At 41.6% G+C, this 19,499-nt stretch overlaps 1 protein-coding gene across 14 annotated transcripts in view; it reads left to right on the forward strand.

Annotated features, from left to right (window-relative positions):
* The window catches only part of TCF20 (transcription factor 20), a 179,518-nt gene that overhangs the window by 57,716 nt on the left and 102,303 nt on the right, over nt 1-19,499 (forward strand). For 7 of the 14 annotated variants that reach the window (XM_083573693.1, XM_083573700.1, XM_083573711.1 and 4 more), the window contains one exon: nt 1,321-1,391. The exons of 6 other annotated variants lie outside the window; for them this stretch is intronic. The gene's annotated coding sequence lies outside the window, so the exon portion shown is untranslated. Of the gene's footprint in view, nt 1-1,320; nt 1,392-7,296; nt 7,337-19,499 lie in introns of those variants that run through there. One more of the 14 variants, XM_083573715.1, reaches the window with a different exon arrangement.

Raw genomic sequence — 19,499 nt, forward strand, 5'->3', positions numbered from 1 at the left:
AAACTCTGCTGTGTAAAATGTCAGTCAGCCCTGACATCAGCCAGTTCATACATGCACATCAATTACTTTTTTATTACTAGATTATTCTGGGTTTGATGACTGGCAACAGTTATCTAACTGACTCAGTTAGAAGTTTTGTATTTGAGATCATATGGGATGATACGGAAATTCTATGCTGTTCTTTCTCTGATGGCTCATTCACACAAACCTTATAGGTGGAGCTTCCCTATCACCTCAGATGTGAAACTTTGAAAGGAGTCAATTCACATATTCAATTGCCATTCATTGAATGAGAGGAAAGTGATTAGTGATAAAGCAATGATACTTCGCTTGTCCATTATTGTGCATTTGTGAACCAGACCTAAAGTAAGGCTGTGTTTATGCTTCCCTTTACTGTGCACTCACTGCATTTCCAGTGTTGGGTTTTTCATCCATAACACTATCCAAAATGCTTATGTATCCTATACTTCATTATAAATTACACCTGTTTGATGTTATTTCTCAAATCAGCTTCACACCAACTGGAATCCTTAAGACTCCTCTCCAGCCTACATGTGCACACCTTTGGTTAGGGTAAATGCATCCCCCTTCCCTCACAGAATCATAGAGTTGGAAGGGACCAAAGGGTCGTCTAGTCTAGCCCCCTGCAATGCCCCTTGGTGTGTACACAAACAGAAACAAATCTGGCATTAATTTGACACAAAAGTACAGTATAGCATTTACCAAAAAGTCCCTTTGTGCTGGAAATTCTGTCTCTTACAGAACATGAACTTTCATATACTCTGGAGAGAAGCAATAGTAACACATTCAAAGGAGTGTTATGCCTTGTCTGTAAAGAAGAGGGAGGGAGGGAGGATCTGTTGGAATCTTTATTCTGAAAGCAGCTACTGCAGCTACAAACAAAATGCTAAGATTTTTATTTGATTAAAGAATAAGTGAATAACTAAAAAGTAATTTCAAGTTTTATTTTACTCAATACTAATTCTTTTTGAAGTATAAAAATAACCTAATCTCTTTGTGTTTAAAAGTAAGTATAATTTTCCTAAACAAAACAAAAAAAATTTCCTTCCAGTAGCACCTTAAAGACCAACTAAGTTAGTTCTTGGTATGAGCTTTCGTGTGCATGCACACTTCTTCAGATACCATCTGAAGAAGTGTGCATGCACACGAAAGCTCATACCAAGAACTAACTTAGTTGGTCTTTAAGGTGCTACTGGAAGGAAAAAATTTTTGTTTTGTTTTGACTATGGCAGACCAACACGGCTACCTATCTATAATTTTCCTGCATAGCTAGCTACTTTTTCTTGTACTTGTGCCTAGGTTGACCTTTGAATGATATTACCAACAGAGGACAGCGCCAGTGTTGCCTTTCCAGGGTCTTCAAAAGCTATGTAAATTATGAATAATGTGTTAAATTAGCATACCTCCTTTGTGTAACATCTAACTGCTCCCCCCCCTTTGTATTTTAGAAGGTGTGATTTTTGTGTATCTAGCTTCCATTTCATACCATCCCAGGCAGGAAAAGAGGGATGGAGTGAAAGGAAAATTAACTAGATGTAAAAGAAAAAGAAAGGGACAAGAAGAACAAGAGCCTAGTTTTGAATGATATGTAGTTAATGTAAGTTCAAAGAAGACCTGCTCCTATTGTAAGACAAGAGGTGTGGAACATCTTTACACTCCCTTATGCCTGAAGCATGTCTTCCTTCACTTGCTTTTAGTTGCAGTAACAGAGCAATTCTGGTGTTCATGTCTGCCAGGAAGCCACACCTGTTGACTTAGAAGCTCTGTTCCAATTTCAGATACAGTACTTGGGAAAAGATTGTTGTTACATAAGGAGGAAGAGGAAGGAAGAATTTGGCACTTGCTCAAGTATAATCTTTGTTCCCTTAAGAAATGTCCCAAAGATGAACTATAACATTCAGAACAGGCTCTACAGCAGATATGGGAAGCTTGTGGCCTCCTAGATGGTCTTAGATTCCAACTCACATTAGTTCTAAGCAGCAAGGTCAGGGATAGCAGGAATTGTGGTCCTGCAACATCTAGAAGGCCACAGATTCCCCATCCCTACTACGTGTAACTCAGATTTAGGCCTGCTCCCACAACACTCTTCATAATTCTAACTAAATTGCTAGTTGTTGGATCTAGTGCCATCCTCGGTATTGTATTTCGACCTCAACTCATACACTTGCTGTTGCATGTTCTGTGTTTCTTTTTTTAAAAAAAAACACTACAACAACAACAACAACAATAATAATTAATAATAAATTTTTATTTATATCCCGCCCTCCCCAGCTGAAGCTGGGCTCAAGGCGGCTAACAACAATAAAATAAGACAACACTTTAAAATCATTTCATTAAAAAATTACTTCAAATCAAATTGATGGCAACCATTGGGTAGGGTTCTGTGAAGATTGCCAAAGAAGGGAATCAGGCTGTGCCCTGGCCAAAGGCTTGGCGGAACAGCTCTGTCTTGCAGGCCCTGCAGAAAGATCTCAAGTCCCGCAGGGCCCTAGTCTCTTGTGGCAGAGCGTTCCACCGGATCGGAGCCACAGCCGGAAAAGCCCTGGCTCTGGTTGAGGCCAGCCTAACCTCTCTGTGGCCTGGGACCTCCAAGATGTTTTTGTTTGAAGATCGTAAATTCCTCCGTGGGACATACCAGGAGAGGCGGTCCCGTAGGTACGAGGGTCCTAGGCCGTATAGGGCTTTAAAGGTTAAAACCAGCACCTTAAACCTGATCCTGTACTCCACTGGGAGCCAGTGCAGCTGGTATAGCACCGGGTGAATTCACTGGGTGGATGCAGCGAGGACCCCCACATTCTGCACCCGCTGGAGTTTCTGGGTCAGTCTCAAGGGCAGCCAAGGGCTAGAAAGACAGTTGAAAATGAAAAGTTAGAATAGAAATGGGAAGCTTGTGGCCTTCCAGATGTTTTTGGAGTCCAGCTTCTGTCATCTCCAGCCCACTCAGCCAATGGTCATAGATGATGAGAGTTGTAGTCCAACATCATCTGGAGGGACACAGTTTTCCCGTTTCTGGGCTACAAACTTAACCAAATGATGTACTAGCCAGCTACTGAGTAGAACGCTTGGAACCCAAGTAATATCTGGAAGATGGTGGTGCAATATGGCCTCCTCCCTATTATGTCAGCATTGTAGGAGTAGTGATGGGAGAAAATATTTTTTCTGTTTTTTATATTCCCTCCCTTTTTCTTCTCCCCAGAGAGTATTCCTGTTAGTAGGCTAGCGTGAAGAAGCGAGCCTAAAAGGGGAGAAAATGGAATTAACTATCTACCAATAAACGTGTCCAAGTTTATTTCATTATTATGGCTTTCATGTATGTTGGGGACCTTGGGATGGTTCACACACTCACAATTATAACGCCATAAGGATAATGGGGCACCAGGGGAATTATTAAGCCTTAAAGCTCATGTTAAAATATCTGACACAGTCTAATCTTATACATGTTTATTTGGAAGTAAATCCCACTGTTTCCATTAGGTTTTGTTTTCAAGCAAACCTGCAGAGTATTGTGGTCTCAGGCTGCAGTCCTATGCACATTTGCTCCCAAATAAATCCCATTAAATTTCACAATAAATATGCATAAGATTAGGTTGCACATCTTATTAGATTGTTTTACGTAGATTCATAGCATTGCAGAGTTGGGTCATCTGGTTCAACTCCCTGCAATACTGGAATATCAACACGCGGTCCCCATCCAAATTGAAACCATCCCAGACCCTGCTTAGCTTTACAAATATGCTAGCTGTTTTATTGCTGCACCACAGAATACATCACCGTAGGCAAGGGTTTCTAGAGAAAAGTCTATCAACCACTTCTGAATTTTCAGAGATGGGCCAGCATGGCTTCATAGATCTTGGGCTCTGAATGCTGTACAGCCCCTTAGTCTCTGCCAATGCCTGCATTCAACCATGTTTAGGTACAATCCTTGAGAAATTCCAGAAGGTGTTTAATTATGCTTAAGCAGAGGAGGCAAACACCCTTTTGCTCCTTGTGTCTCTTTATTTGGAAGGATTTCATTAAAAAATCAACCTCAAAGCAGAGTTCTTCAGGTGGGCTTATAAAGGTTCCTTTCTCAACCGTGGTGTGCATGTGCTTGCATGCATGAACACATGCTCATGTACACACATGCTTGGTTTTAGCAATAATTGAATTTTAGCTCAGGTTATTGTTATCTGAATACAGATAAAGCATCTGAAAAATGTTAATTAAAATGCCTGTCACCACTTCATCTCTGTACTATACAGATATTTGCCACACTTCACTTGGTTTGTGCACAGTCTCCCACACTTAAACGATAATAAGCATTCTTTTTTCTAAGGTAAAAAAACACCCTGAAATTTAGGAACGATTTCAGCCGCAAACAATCGTATTTGCTACCTTTCTCTGCTTGAAGTTGACATTTCAGGGGCCTTTTATTGTTTCAGTGCTTTGTTTTAATGTTAAAGCAGCCGTCCTATACTTGAAACATATACATAACCCTGTATATATGTAGAACTGCAGCCCAAGTGCTCACATTTCCCCCTTCTTTTTGCATTCATGAAAGCTCTGTGAGATATCTTTGAGAATCTCATGTGTCATAACATGCCTCCCTGAGATAGGGTTGAAGAAAGCAGAGTAGCAATGCTGTCCTTTGAAAACTGGGAGAGTTAGCAACAAGGCATAAAAAGTATAGAGCATGAATACTTTATACAGCACAGAGACATCTTCCTGGATTCATGGTGATAAAAGCTCTCGTAAGCAGACCTAGTGGTTGGCTTTTTAAAGGATTGAAACACATTCTGGTAAATAACAGCACACTGAGTAAGACTAGGAATGGGCATATCTGACAATTTTGATTTCTCTCAGTTTTTCATTTTTCCAGTCCTCAATTCTCCACATTTTCCCATATGTTTGTGATTTTTTGAAGTCCTCATGATAATTCACTAGCATTTTACTGCAAATTTCTCCCAATATACACCTTTTGTATGCACTTTCCCCCAACATCACAGAATCACAAACTTGGTAGAGTTGGAAGAGACCATGAGGGTCATCTAGTCCAACCCTCTGCAATGCAGGAATCTTTCACCCAACATGCAATTTTCACAAATACATGCCTCTTTGTGCCCATTTACCCTAGCATATGAACTACACGGCAAATATGTGCAGCTTTTGAAGGATAGCCATGTTTTGGTTTGCATACTGCTTTGGAAAGTTCAAATTAGGTAGGTTCACCTTTAACTAAATCAAATTTCTCCTCCATCTCTAAGCAAGACCAACAAACTTGGGTTGTTAGGTCCAGATTTTGAGAAGCTCCTGTGTCTTTAACTGTTACATTGAAGGAAGAAAATTCACCATGCAACTTCTTTTATCATTGTAGTACTGTGATGGGGAGAATCGCATCTTGTGAATTTTCACCTCAGCACAACTCTTAAAAGCACAAAAAACCCACTTTGGAATTTCATTGTCTTTGGTGTACTTAAAATTGCATAGTCAACTGATGCAGGTTTCCTCAGATTGGTGAGGCAATGGTGGGATAAGAGTTTCTGCCTATCAAGCTGCTGTGAAAGACTCTCATATGTCATGACAAAAAACCACAAAGGGGTGGATAAACTGTATCAGCAAAATAGTTCATTCCCCTACCCTAGTTTCCTCTTCACCATTTGACCATGGGTATTAAGCTTGCTGGTTGCAGCAAGGCAATCTGCACCACATAACAAGATGAAGCACTTGCTTTGAGCAGGAGACTGCCACGTAGTACCATTTTTTGGCCAGCCATCTCCACCTCTGTACAACTTTTAAAATAAAGAACTCCGGTCATTTTAACATTGTGACAATGTATACAGTAGCTACAGGGTTATGTGGACTTCACTTCTACTAGGGCTTTCTTAAAGCACCCTCCTAATAATACTGGAAACTAGGGTAGCTTGTTAAGGGTCCTGGGAATTGTAGTTCTTTGAGGGTTCCCAGGGTTCCTTTTTTGGGGTGGTGGTACTTACATGAATGTAGTGCACACAATCTCCTATTAACACCGTGGCGAGAGGGGATTCTGGAATGCTATGTTTCATGCTTCTGTCTGCTCCTATGATCTATGTTGGAATTTCTGTTTAGTACCTAGTACTGCCTCTCTTGTTTCTTAAAATGGTGAGATTTTATGCATCACACACCCTAAATTTTAGTGCCCCTTTCTTTGAGGTTCTGTTCCTAATATTTTTTCAAAGGACTAGATTTACTATTGAATTGTTCTTATCAAACAATTACATATATAAAGGATAGGTTTGTGTGCGTGTGCATGTGTAGTTGCTGTATATGAGCCTCAGTTGGTTAGGTGGAAAAAAAATTGAGTAAATTATATATTGAACTGCTAACTGGTGTGGAGGCCTTGCGGTTTCCATGGTAACTGGGCTGGAAATAGCTCCATGTGACATCAGAATGGCACAGGTATAGTCAGATCCAGCTTTTTCTACCACCCCCAGCTAGTGAGCGCAGTAGGTACAGATATCACACGTGATTAGCAAATAGTAATATGCTAAGAATTTCAATTAAAGTATGTAAATATTCAAACAACCTAGGGTGACTTCTTATCTCTTGTTAGTAAATTAGAAGAGTTCATCATATGCCTGAAAAATATATGAATTCTCTTGCAGGTAAGAATTAGAAAATATTCCCCTCCCAAACTCTCCATTCAAGCATCTGCATTTCCTATATATATGCCGTAAAAGATCCTCCAGCTTCTATAGGCAAAAATAAAATTGAGATTGGGACAAGAAACTGCACATTTAATTGTGTGATCTCCTTCGCAGAGTGAAAAGTGACAAACATTTTTTAAAAAATTGGGGGGGGGGGTGTTTAATACTCTTTCTCCACTATATGCTGTAGATAAAGATGAATTCTCTGTAAATGTATAATGTTTTTTGCTGGAAAATAATAATAATGAAATATTATTTTGACATCGTCCTGGTTTTTCAGTTATTATATGAGTGTAAGCTCTGCTGTACTGTACTGAGGAAGTGGCAGTGAAAGGCTTGAAGCACTGAATTGATTGGTAAAAGATTAGTGATAAATGAATTTATTAATGTGAGCATTTTTACACTTTAATAGAAAGAGACAGGGTGTTGAATTTTTAACAGAGGTGTATTTTAATCAAAATGTTAATTAGTCATTGACTTTAAATAGTTTTACAGAAACAAGCAGATCTATTTAAATAGTCTGGCTGAAGTATAATAATAACAAAATTGCAAAGATTTTATTTGTATCCTATCCTGGACCATGTTTTGAAGGGTACACATCCTGAAAGCTAGCCCTTTTTAAGTGCATATGGGCAAGAAAGACTCAGAAGTATGCAAGTATATTTCCATAGAGATAAGAAGGAGTGGGGTGATTAATTTTGAAACCCAGCTCCCCTTTCGTCTTTTCAGCCTTTTGTAGCTCAGTTCTTTCCAACCATCTATTTGTGGGTGAGAGTATAGATATTCTGTATGCATCCTGCTAGATCAGTGGGAAAAGATTAAGGGATGTTTTCAAGAATTATTTTAGCCAGAACACCCAGGGCCTGTTCAAGGTATTTTGCTGCCTGAGCCAGAACAGTCAATAGTGCGTCTCATCGTCAAGGTGCACAGTACCCTGAGCTGAACACGTTATTTTGTTACCCGAGGCAGAAAATCCTGCAAGATCCTCTCTCTAGGAGTGAAAATGCAACAATAATAAATCAAATACCGTATTTCCCCATGTATAACATGCCCCCATGTATAATGGGGGGGATTGCTTTTTTGGGAGGGCATCGCTGCGGCCACCAATCATTGTCTACACACACAATCGCCACCAAAAGCCCACCTGCACACTCGACGCAACCACACCAGATTGAATGCACGCCTCACTGCTGCTGTAAATAGCCTGCCCAATTTTCTCAGCCGCAGCCAATCATCAGCAGGCCTTTCCGCAGCAACCATTCACACGCCCAATCACCGCTGCCAATCTCCTGCTGGCTGCTGCCACCAATCACCCGTCCCCACTCTCCTGTCCGTGTATAAGACAACCCACAATTTTTGCCTAGTATTTCTAATGAAAAAAGATTGTCTTATATACAGAAAAATATGGTAACTAAGTTTACTGCTCTTTCATGATATCCAAAACCACCTGCCCAGTGGAGATGCCTCACTCCTGTCTAATGGTTGGGCCAGCCATGGGAACACTTCTCCCTTTGATTCATGTGCCCTAGCTACAGAGTAGGACGGAGGGAGGGAATGATGCTTGCTGGCGCTGACCTTAGAGAATTGGTTAATGTCACCAGCTTCTCCAGAGGCCTAATGGTCTGGAAAAAGCTGAAAGTGAGCTTTATGCAACTGAGAGGGAGATGATGAAAAGGATTATTACAGGCCTTGACTGTGACAGGAAATGAGCAGCTCCTTCTCCCAGACTCTGCTTTTCACCTTTCCTCTCAAGAGTCTTCACCTTCCCTTTGGGTGGGAGATGTGGAGAGTCTGAGGTTGCACACACACCAGACACCTAAAGCACACCACTTCCCTCAAAGAATCCTGGGAACTGTAGTTTACAGCTTCACAGGGCTACAGTTCCTGGTGCTCTAAGCAAACTGCAATTCCCAGGATTCTTTGGGGGAAGTCATCAAAATTTTATTGTATATGCAGTCTCGGGAAGGAAAAGAGAATGAGAGCTGTCCCCAGGAGTAGTCAGTTCATAGCTACCACTTCTTTTTTGCAGTGATGGTCATGGGTTACTCATAGCAAGCACCTTTTACTCCACAGGGCATTGGAAGACTTTGGGCTCTCAAATTTCAGTAGCATACTGTGTGACGCTAAAATTTGGTGCCCTCTGCCTCTCATGCTCCATTCCACAACACTGTTGTGGTGTCCCCTGCAGCACAGCACCAAGTGCAGCTAAAGCCAGTGCAGTTATTCTCAAACCATCTCTGCTCAGGGACACCCTTCTATCAAGAACTAGAAACATATTCCCCCCCCCACACACACCTCTTAAGTGAAAGCTGGGAATCTAGGGGTTGTGGTTCATATGGGGAGAAGGCAAGTACCCATCCCAGACCACAAATGTCCTGTTTTGCCCATCTTTTGCTCTTTTCTTTTCCTTTTATTTTGAAATAGGCAGCCTGGAGCAGGCCAGAGGGGAAGGGAGCACAGTGGCAGCAGGCAGCTGATCAAATGCCTTCAACAGGGCAAGTGCTTATGGAAAATGCCTTATTTACCCCATTGTTTATAGCATTTCATACTTCACACTTATCACTGACTTGTTCTTGGAAATGCTAACACCTTCCAGCTCCCATTATTCTTATCATCTGCCTCCTGGCTGGCAGGGGTTTTGCAGCTGGGCAGCTAAAGGGGCAAAATGAAAGGGAAAGGCGAAATGGGAGGTAACCATGAAATACCAACTTGGAATATAAATCAGATCAATCAGAGAGGCTTTCTTCCTATTCTTTGTGTCCGTCTTTTTGTTTTAAGCTGTGCTAGTCTGGAGACATTCCCAGTAAGGTTTCCCAGAGAATGAGAATGACAGAAAAGCAGTTAGACACACATAAATGAGGAATATGTTAAGGGTAGACAAGGATCAGAAAATGGTTTTGGAGAAATTGATTAATTGGAGCTATGAGAAAGGTGTGTGTGTGTGTGTGTGAGAGAGAGAGAGAGAGAGAGAGAGAGAGAGAGAGAGAGAGAGGGAGAGGGAGAGAGGGAGAGAGGAATTCTAGGATCAGATGACTCCCCTGGGAAAACCGCTTGGTAGGCCCTGGCCAAAATCCTTTGGAGGTTTCTTGCTCTCAACTGCTGCCGTTGCGGTTGTTTTTAAAGCCAGAGGGGGAGCAGCAGGCATGTCTCAGAAGTAATTAATCATGTATAGCGAAGAAGAGATTCTTCAGAGAGAGCACACCAGATTAGTTCTGCCTTTCCCCCTTTTGCAACTTTCCTTTCCCTCTCCCTCCTGCCCTGTTTTGATTGACTTGCTAGCTTTCCTGCTCCTTATTTTTGAATACGGGGGGGGGGGGGGGAGGGGTTAGGTATAGTAATTCATCCACTCAGGTGTTTCTCTTTTCTTACACAGATATAAGCAGTATTTCTAGACTTTGGTCTTGAATACTTGTGAGAAAAGCAGCGGATAGAATGGTAGAGGATTAGTGCAGCGTAGAGGTGAAGAGCATGAGCTGTGGTTTGGGTGTGCCCCTGATTCAAGTCTCAGCTTGCTATGATCTCTCTGGCAGGGAAGCCACAATCTCTCTCAGCCTATAATCTATATGCCAGCGTGTGGTTCTGCTGGGAGTTTGCTGCAGAAAGAGCCGAGTGCAAGGCTGCTTCCCTGAAAGTGAATTGGGACCCTTGAGTGTACCAATTCGAATGCCCAGCCTCCCCACCCCAACCCCTTTTGAAGGACATGGTGGTGGAGTGCTCAAGCATTTGAAAGAAAACCCAAAAGGTCGTAATGAATAGTGGTTCTCTTACCAGAACCACTGCAGGTGCTCTGCTGCAGGTAAGCTCCCACCATGTAACAGTGAAGGCAAGAGGGAAGAGAGCTGCTTTGGTTGGTGAATACCAGGTGCTCCGCATCACTTGTTGTCACTGTTGGCCAAACGCTCATGATTATTTCTTTTTTTGCACAGGGCAGCAGAGTGGGCTCTATATTGGGTGAGCCAGTATTATGTCCATGACTGCTAAGGGGAGAATGTGGAGCTAGGCTGGAGCACGGAAAATGGAACGGTACTTAGGTGATACCACAGTTACCCAACATTTCCTGCTGAGCACCAGTTGCAGCTGCTATACATTGCTGCCCCACTACAATGCCCCTCATCTCTCCACAGATGACAAGGCAGTTATTTGACATTCACAGAGGCACAGATGATTCCTGAGGGCCTTGCAGATTACAACTCAGGCCCACAGCAACTGTAGCGACCAGTAGGAAGCTAGCCATTCTGTGTGGGGCTGCCAACTTTGTGTTCTGTCAGGGCTTTCAGAGTGCATGATGGGCAGTACTGTAAGTAACAGAGGAAGCTGTACCAAGTTGGAGGTGCTACCGTGTAGACAGCTGCTTCTGTTGATCTTCTATTTCCATATAAGTGTTAAAGCCTCAGGTCAAGTTGAGCATTCATCCTGCTTGTATATTTGGACCTGGGGGGCATGTCAAGTGATGGATATCTCGAGCCATCCCAGTACTTTGCAAAAAACTTTCTCTCCTCACATATACACTAGTACTGGTGTGTTAACTGCAGTGTGGTTAGCATTGTCTTCTCCTGGAAAGCTTTTCAATTCTATATTCTACTCTACTTGGTCATGGGGGATCTGAGCAGGGCGATTCCTTCTAGTTTTGTGACATGCTTGTGCCTTGTATGCATACCCTCCAACATTTCTCCAATGAAAATAGGGACAGCCTATTTTATTATTAATAATAAAAATAAACATCATAAACATAATAAAACATTAAACATTAAAAGTTCCTATACAAGACTGCCTTCACATGTCTTCTAATGGTTGTATAGTTACTTGTCTCCTTGGCTTCGGGGCTGCATAACTCCATACCCTCCAACATTTTTCTGATGAAAATAGGAACGTCCTAAGGAGAAGCAGGTTCAAATCAGAAAGTTCAACCATAGTTTTATTGGGTGACTATGGCCAAGACTATTTGACTTCACCTTCGTTCCAGTTGCTGTTGGTTGCTCTAGTAGTGTGAATTCCTTACGTTATTAGCTGAGAGTACCAGCCAAACCAAAAGATACTGTGTTTTTAAAGTGGATAGTGTAATTTGTGAGTTTGGATCATGTTGGCTGGTAAATGTTTGACTGAACACTCAAAAGACCAATTTATAAATCTAGTAGGCTTCCAAACCTTGTTATGTCTAAGGCCACGGAAAGATTCAGGGCTACTTTTTATAACCACTTCAGAAGTGGAAAAGCATTCAGGATACCATTGCCCACCCTTTCATTTTTCATTTGGTACAGTGGTCTTGTGAGAGTGCATCCATGTAACAATTGCATGTTACCACATCCTGCACTACATTTGAAAATGAGCATATGTCAGGAAGCGGCAACTTTTAATCTTACCACATGGAATATGTTTACTGTAAAAAAGACACGCCCCCCCCCAATTACCTCAGTTGGTCCTTTAAGAAACTTCCTTATTTTGGCCTATTATGGTTGTGATTGGCAACACTATTGGTCACCCACAAATGCCTGAAATACTTGGCTACTGAGATTACTCTTTTACATTTCCCAGCATATGAGGAACTGTTTCCCAAATATGAATTTCCATGAAGGTATCACAAAAGTGTGGCATTCCCACAAGCAGTGTATTCAGGCATACAACTGTATGTGCACATAAAATATGTAAATAATCTGACTTTTGGCTGTAGTATATGTTTCTGTGGAAGCCTTCGGTGCTTATAAAGTTGTCATGCTTTTTAGCCCTTTCTTTCCTTGATTTATGGGAGCATTTCGTTTAAAAAATAATGATATAAGCATTTGCATTTTTTTGGTTAATCATAAGATTTTGATTCCTCCTTTTTGATGCTGACCTTTTTCATTTTTTATATACCGTAGTCATGTTTGGGGATGACTTCTAAGGCTGTGGCAAAGTGAATTTTCTGCATTGCCTGAAGGCAACCTATGTCTATTTGGAGTGGGAGGAGATGAGCAGGACAGCACAGGTTTTTGTTTTTTTTAAAACCCTCTGTACCCAAGAACTGCCACACTACCAGAGGCCATTTTAACTCTTCATTCTTTGCAGTAAAATAAAATAAAAAGTGGCATTTGCATTTCTTTTTTAGTATAAAGACAAATTCACAGTGCATTGTGACATTGGACTTAGAGCATGATATATTTGGTTGGGTTAAAAAAAAAACCCACTTGTTGGGCAAATAAGGAATAAAATATATAAATGCAGTTCTACTTTTCCTGGGGCCTCCTGTATTTCTTGAATATGTCTCAGGTTGGGAGGGGGTTGGCCTTAGATATTTTCACATGTGAGGTGAAAAGTCAAAATATCACCTCTTTCTCACACCACTCCCGGCCCTTCTCCATCCATGCTTTGGATTACTTTTCATTTTTAAAAAAGCAAACAAACCCAAATATATGGAGGTTGGAAGTGGGGGTGGGGGAATGCCTTGAGGTAATGCTGGTCTTAGCCAGACTGTTCATACGCTGCCTCTGTGCAAGGCATGTGTTTATTATGAGACAAGAGCTGAGCAGAAGCTACATACCTTTGCTGTTTAAGGTGCAGAGGAATAAAGGGATGTTTTGGCAGATACCAGCCCACCAGAGGCAGGACAGAAAGCAGTTCAATTTAAGATGTGCTGTCCTTCTGGGAAGGCTTAGTTTTGCTTGGGCAAAACTGAGCAGCAGTGTAATTTGAGCTTTTGACATAACACAGAATGTGGTAAGTATAACTACCAGTCTTCCTTTAATCTCGCCAGCTGACAAGCAGGAGACCTGCCTTGGTTGCTGAGGTAATAGAAGGGAGCAAAGCCCCTTTTATCCAAGTCCTGCCTTTACCTGTCCTGCACCTGTCAGGTATGGGGAAAAGTGTGTGTGGCTTGGTTGAAATAATAATAATAATAATAATAATAATAATAATAATAATAATAATTTATTTATACCTCGCCCATCCGGCTGGGTTTCCATGGGCCAATATGAGAGGCCTCATGGGACTAATTAGTCCTGGGGCCTGGAAGTTCCCCACCATTGCCCTATATGATCCTACTGCAATTTTTTGGACATGGATAGAAGCCTTTCTTAAGGGTGCTGCCACAGAAGGAAAATGTTTTTAAAATGGCTTGTTCATATTTGGTTTTGTATGCGTGCACCACTGGCACACAACTGTAGTTTCATTCTAATGCTTTTTAAAATATATATATAGCTCTGTTTTCCATCCACACCAGGGGCTAGTCTTTAATGGAATGTTTCTGTGCTATGAATTCTGCCCCCTCCCCTCAAAACCTGCCACTTCTCTTCACTATCTTTGCAACTCTGGGCAAGTGTGCAGTTTTCTGTTTCTGTGTATGTATATCTTTTTTTTCCAGTCCAGAGTAAGTGCGCAAGAGCTAATGTTTCCAGCCCTTAGCCATCATGTTTCACAAGGGACACCATGGTAGCTTGTGCTTTTTCTTGGGCGCGGGAAGGGGCAAACATTCCACCTTTTCTTTTAATACAGAGGTCTTGCACAAGTCTGATCTTTAGTTAAAGGTCTAAAATTCTGGTTGAAGTGGTGTTACATAAGACCTCTCTATTAAAAATCATTAAAATGTCCTGATGTATGTACTGTGATTACAGCTTCCAAGATAACCCCTCCCCCCCCCGAGATCTTAATAGAATAGCTCTTCTGAATGGCATTATTGAAATTCCAGTGTTCCTTCAGCATGCAGCAACTGGTCGAAATAGGCACACTCGAATAATTTGGGCCCCCAGAAACAAAATGGCTAGGTCATGTTTAAGCATGGAAGAAATAGAAGTCAGGGTGTGGCAATAGAGACCTACCACTAAAATGTCACTACATGTGACAAACCACTCACTCTCCTGCCACTCCGCCCCCCCCAACTTCAGTAAAATCCACTAAAGAGTTTCTTTTTTAAAAAAAATAATTTTTATTAAGTTTCTTACAGATATAACACATATCACAACAAAAGAAAAACAGAGAAAAAACAAAAGAAAAAAGACAAGATCACAAATATAAACAAAAAAGAAAATAAATACAAGGTACCTAAATGCCTAAACAACCTAATCACCTAAACAACACAAATTAATTGATTATTTAAACTTCTAACCTCATAAACATTTTTTGGGCTTCCTCTGAGCCCTCCCATCTGAATTTCCTTGTAATTAAATTGTAGCAGTTTTCTGGTATCATTTTTTTAAAAAAAACACCACAGTATTCCAATTAAAATAAAATTTCTTAACTTTCCTTTAGGTTCTAAATCTTTTTTATTCAACTCTTTATTCTGGTACTTTCAAGTAATTTCTAATTTTTGATATCACAATATTTATTCAAATAGTCCTTAAATTTCTTCCACTTCTTGGTATTCCTCTTCTTTTTGGTTGCGGAAATCCACTAAAGAGTTTCAACAGTAGTGGTGACTGCAGATTTAGAATGGGTAGTTTTTGCATAATGGACATCCCATAATAAGATGAAACCTGACTTTAATGTAAAAGAAAAAGTATGGGCTGGCAGCATCGATCCAGCAATAAACCTCCATATGGAAGCACCCTATAGTGACTAGTTTTGGTTGTGTCCTCCTCTCCGCAGAGGATGCATCCCTGTTAGACCCCTTTTTCCTATTAAAAACTATTTTCTCAGATTAGTTAAGTATGTGCGTGGTTGTGTGTGGATGCGAAAGAGCAACAGTGCCAGTGTGATGCGGTGAAGAGTGTTGAACTTTTGGTACAAGGAAAGTGTTGAGTTCAAATCCTTTCTCATCAATTAAGCTCACTGGGAGGCCTCATGACAAGGTGCTTCAGCCGAACTTGGCACAGAGAGATAAGAGGATAAAATGAGGACCCCTTGTATGCTACCCAGAATTCCTTGAAATACCAATATGATACGTCATACCAATAGGATTCATAGCCAGAATATGATGTATCTGTGATTTTTTTCTAAAATGTAGCTTATATATGTAAACTAAATGTGGGAGGAATGCTTCTAGAAGACAGTTGAGGGTTACACCAGGTTTTGTATATAAACCCTGAACTCTAAAGTAGTCATTTTTGATACATCAGATTCTTGAATTTGGCCTTGTGTGTGTTTGGGACTTAGAGGATAATATCTACTGCATAGCTGTGGAGCTTTTAATATAGGAAAATTGCCTGCATTCATTTGATCTCCTCTAGTGAAAAAGAAGATTCCATCTTACTGCAACTTGAATGAACCAGAAATTCTTCCCACCTCTGCAATAGGTTTGCTGCATAACCTTGATCAAGTCACTTCATCTTTTGCACCTCTGCTGTTTTCCCTCCATTTCATTTTCTGATATGGGCAGCCTAAAATCCTTTAAGAGCCCCCTGATGTTGATCTGTGTATAACCAACATCTAATCTTAAGCCTTTAAATATGGTTTCAACTAATTTGAGTTATTTAGCATTTGCAGCTTTGACTAATTAGTCAGATTGTTAATTGAGTAAAACATGTTTCCTATAGAATCTTAACATTAATGGAATATTCTTTCTGCAGAACTTTATTCCCTTTTATTTGGGAGTTTGCCCATTAGATCCTGGAGAGGCACTTGTATCTTTTAGGAATTGCTGCCATACAGTAGCAAGTTTCCTTTACACAGAGCCATCTTTCCCATAGGGCTTAGTTGTGCATCGCGCCAGGGCGCCAGCCTCTCAGGGGCGCCCCAGCAAGTGGGGGAGCTGCGCGGCTTTGCCGCCGGCCTCCCCTTTCCCTGCACACCTGCCAGCTGTGCCCCGCCAACCATAAGGCTGGCGGGTGCACAGCTTTCCTCCCAAGCCTCTGCAGGGATTGCTCTCCCGCAGCGGCATGGGGGGAGAGTTGCACGCCCCCCCCCATGGTTGGCAGTGCGCAGCTATGGCCACCCCAACACTATTTGCGGTAATTTGGGGGCGCTGGGCGGATATTTGCACCCCGACGCCACATCTGCTAAAGACGGCCCTGCCTTTACACTCTTGGGGAGCTCCTGTCATGAACTCCAGGATTTCCTTTCTTTATGCTTTATTGAGAAGAAAAGCATGACAGGCAGGGAGATCATTCAGCAGGTGGTTTCCCCCCTGACTCCCATCTCTAGTACTTCAGCTGTCAGTGCCAGACCTAGACAGTTTGCTATCTGAAGTGGAGCCATGGCACATACCCATCCTACTAGGGCCAAACTTTATTTGAAATTTTACTTTGTCAATACATGCCTTCACCTATCTCCTTGATGTGCAAGTGGCTCATGTGACCCTGCTGCCTGGAGGCTTAGACCAGTCTAGGCAAATGGGGGGAAAGCAGCCATGATCTATCCATGCGTCCTACACTCACAGTCTCTTGAAAGGTTCCTCCAGACTAGGGATGTAAGGAGGCAGAGATTTCTGTCCTATCGTGTGTTTACTGCAATCACCGCTGTTTCTGTAGTGTTACACTTTGGCTTCTGCTGAAACCTACGTTACTCATCTCACTATCTGCTGTGGCCAAAACAAATGTAATTAATTACATAATTAACCATGTCAGTGCATTTCAGTGGAAGGGAAGCATCAAGAACAATGTAGAAAAAAGCATTTCTGTAACATTTGTGGATTGAGGGGAAAAAACCTGTCACAAATGCTGCTCATATTTCTTGCGTGATTTTCGTTCTTGACCTCAAACAAGCATGCGAGGTGCAGGAATTTCTGCTCCCATTTCCATTTCCGATGGAATTCTCCAAAAAGCACCAGATTGCAGCAGATTGACTGGATATAGTTAAAGCAGAGAGAGGCAGATTTCCCATGCTTTTCCAGTGATGTTTAATGTTTGGCAAGCAAATGTTCTCCTTTCTTGGATTAGGAAAGCATGTCTGCCCTGTATGTTAGATTGCTGGATTATCCCCGTGTCATGTGAAGAGCGTGCAGAAACCTTTAGCTTACAATAGCAGCACACCCATTCAGAGTTTGCCAAAAATCCATTGTGAAGAGTCAGCAAAAAGGCTGCATGGCAGGCTTACTGTAAATCAAATTATAAAAGTATCTCTCTCTGCATTAGTCCAAGAGACCACAACTCCTGACAGACTTTCTCAGTTCTCTCCCCCATATATACATTTTATCACCAACTTGTAATTAAACTCTTTTTGAGAGGGTATAAGACAAGGAGTCAAGTTTGCATTACTTTTTTGTTGAGCTAGAGGGAAATGTACTAATGGTGTAGAGAAATTGATTGCAGGAGGGGGAGGAAGAAACAGGGTGAGATTGGCAGGTGACTGCAAGCTTCAAAGAAATGACAGCGACGGCAGCTTCTCCCATCCCAATTGTATACTGCACTGCAGGTACTAAGCTAAGATGTGGGACATGGAAAAGGCTGATCAAGGTTGGTGCAAGGATGTGGGCAAAGGAAGGGTACTGACTGAGGGCTGTTGCATGCTCCTGAAAAAGGTCCTGATGCTTTTGTGATGTAATGTTTGTTTGGATTTTCCAAAATATTGTTCATTCCTATAAACAATGAAGGACTGCTTTCCAAAATGTTACGATATACTACAGTCACTGCAGCACCTTAAATGCTCTGCATAAAATTATTCTGTAGTTAATTGCCCAAGGTTGCATTCTAATGCATGTTTACCTGGAAGTAAAATTCACTGAAAGATAGATTGAGTACACAGATGTAGGTATCAATTGTGATTCTTCTTCCATTGTTTGTATTTTTTTAGGAGGGGCTTGAAAAGGGCCCTTCTCATTCCCCTTTTATTCACATGTTATAAGGTTCCTTGACTGAAAATGCAGTTACTGTTGCAAATGAGATTGCACCATTTTTCTTCGCTTTCACAGACAATCCTTTAATACAATATATTAGTGTTCCTTCCTGCCCACCCCTTCTGTATATTTTATATTGTGTGGAGTTGGGAAAGAGGGATTTTGCAGACTTAATATGAATCTTCACTTGATGTATGCCTAATGAGTCTTTGTCACTATTACTAACTCATGCTTGGGAAATGAAGAATTGAAGATGAGAACTGCAGAGTGATAGTTATCTTTTTTTAAAGAAAAAAATCTACTGATTGTGTTTGTTTACTTGATGGGTGGGGAATATCAGAAGATGCTTTATTTAGCCTAGTTTTACTTACTCAGACTGGCAGCAGCTCGCTAGGATCTCAGGCATGGGTCTTCTGTATAATCTACTACTTGACCCTTTTAGTGGGAGAGGCCTGTGATTCAACCTGGAACCAAATGCATGCATGGCAGGTACTGTGGCACTGAGGGATGGTCCATCCCTTGAATATTTTGATAGGAGAGAAATTTGAATCATAGAATTGTAGAATTGGAAGGGTCATCTAGCTAAACCACCTGCAATGCAGGAATCTTTTGCCCAATGTGGACTCAAACGCATGACCCTGAGATTAAGAGTCCCGTGCTCTACCAACTGAGCTACCAGTAACACAGCTACTCAGTCACTTGCTAAATAATAACCCTCTTTAAGGGCCCATCTAGACAAGATGCAGGAGGTCCATTATGGCATCTCATAAGGGGATTTAAAAAAAATTTAAAAGCAGTCATGGGGGGGGGGGGGAAGCCCAGCAGTGGCAGACCTTGAGGGCTCTAATTTCTGTGACATCCCTTCCACTCTACATCATAGTTGTGGCACCCCTGCAGTGCCCTCGAGGCACTGTGCCCAGTGTGACCAAACCAGTCATGCTCGCCTAAATCTGCCTCTGAGCCCAAATTAGACTGGGGCCACAGCACTTTGAGAGAGCAATAAATGACCTCTCAATGTTGATGTTTTACGCGTTCTGCAGATGCCCATGCATTGTTGCAGGCAGGAAAAGGGTTAAGGCCTCCCTCCGCGCTGCAGTCCTGATGTGGTTCCTCCTTTTAATTTAACATCTAGTTGGACC

This window comes from Podarcis filfolensis (assembly GCF_964270895.1).
Source record: "Podarcis filfolensis genome assembly, chromosome: 10".
In the NCBI taxonomy this organism is placed as follows: domain Eukaryota; kingdom Metazoa; phylum Chordata; class Lepidosauria; order Squamata; family Lacertidae; genus Podarcis; species Podarcis filfolensis.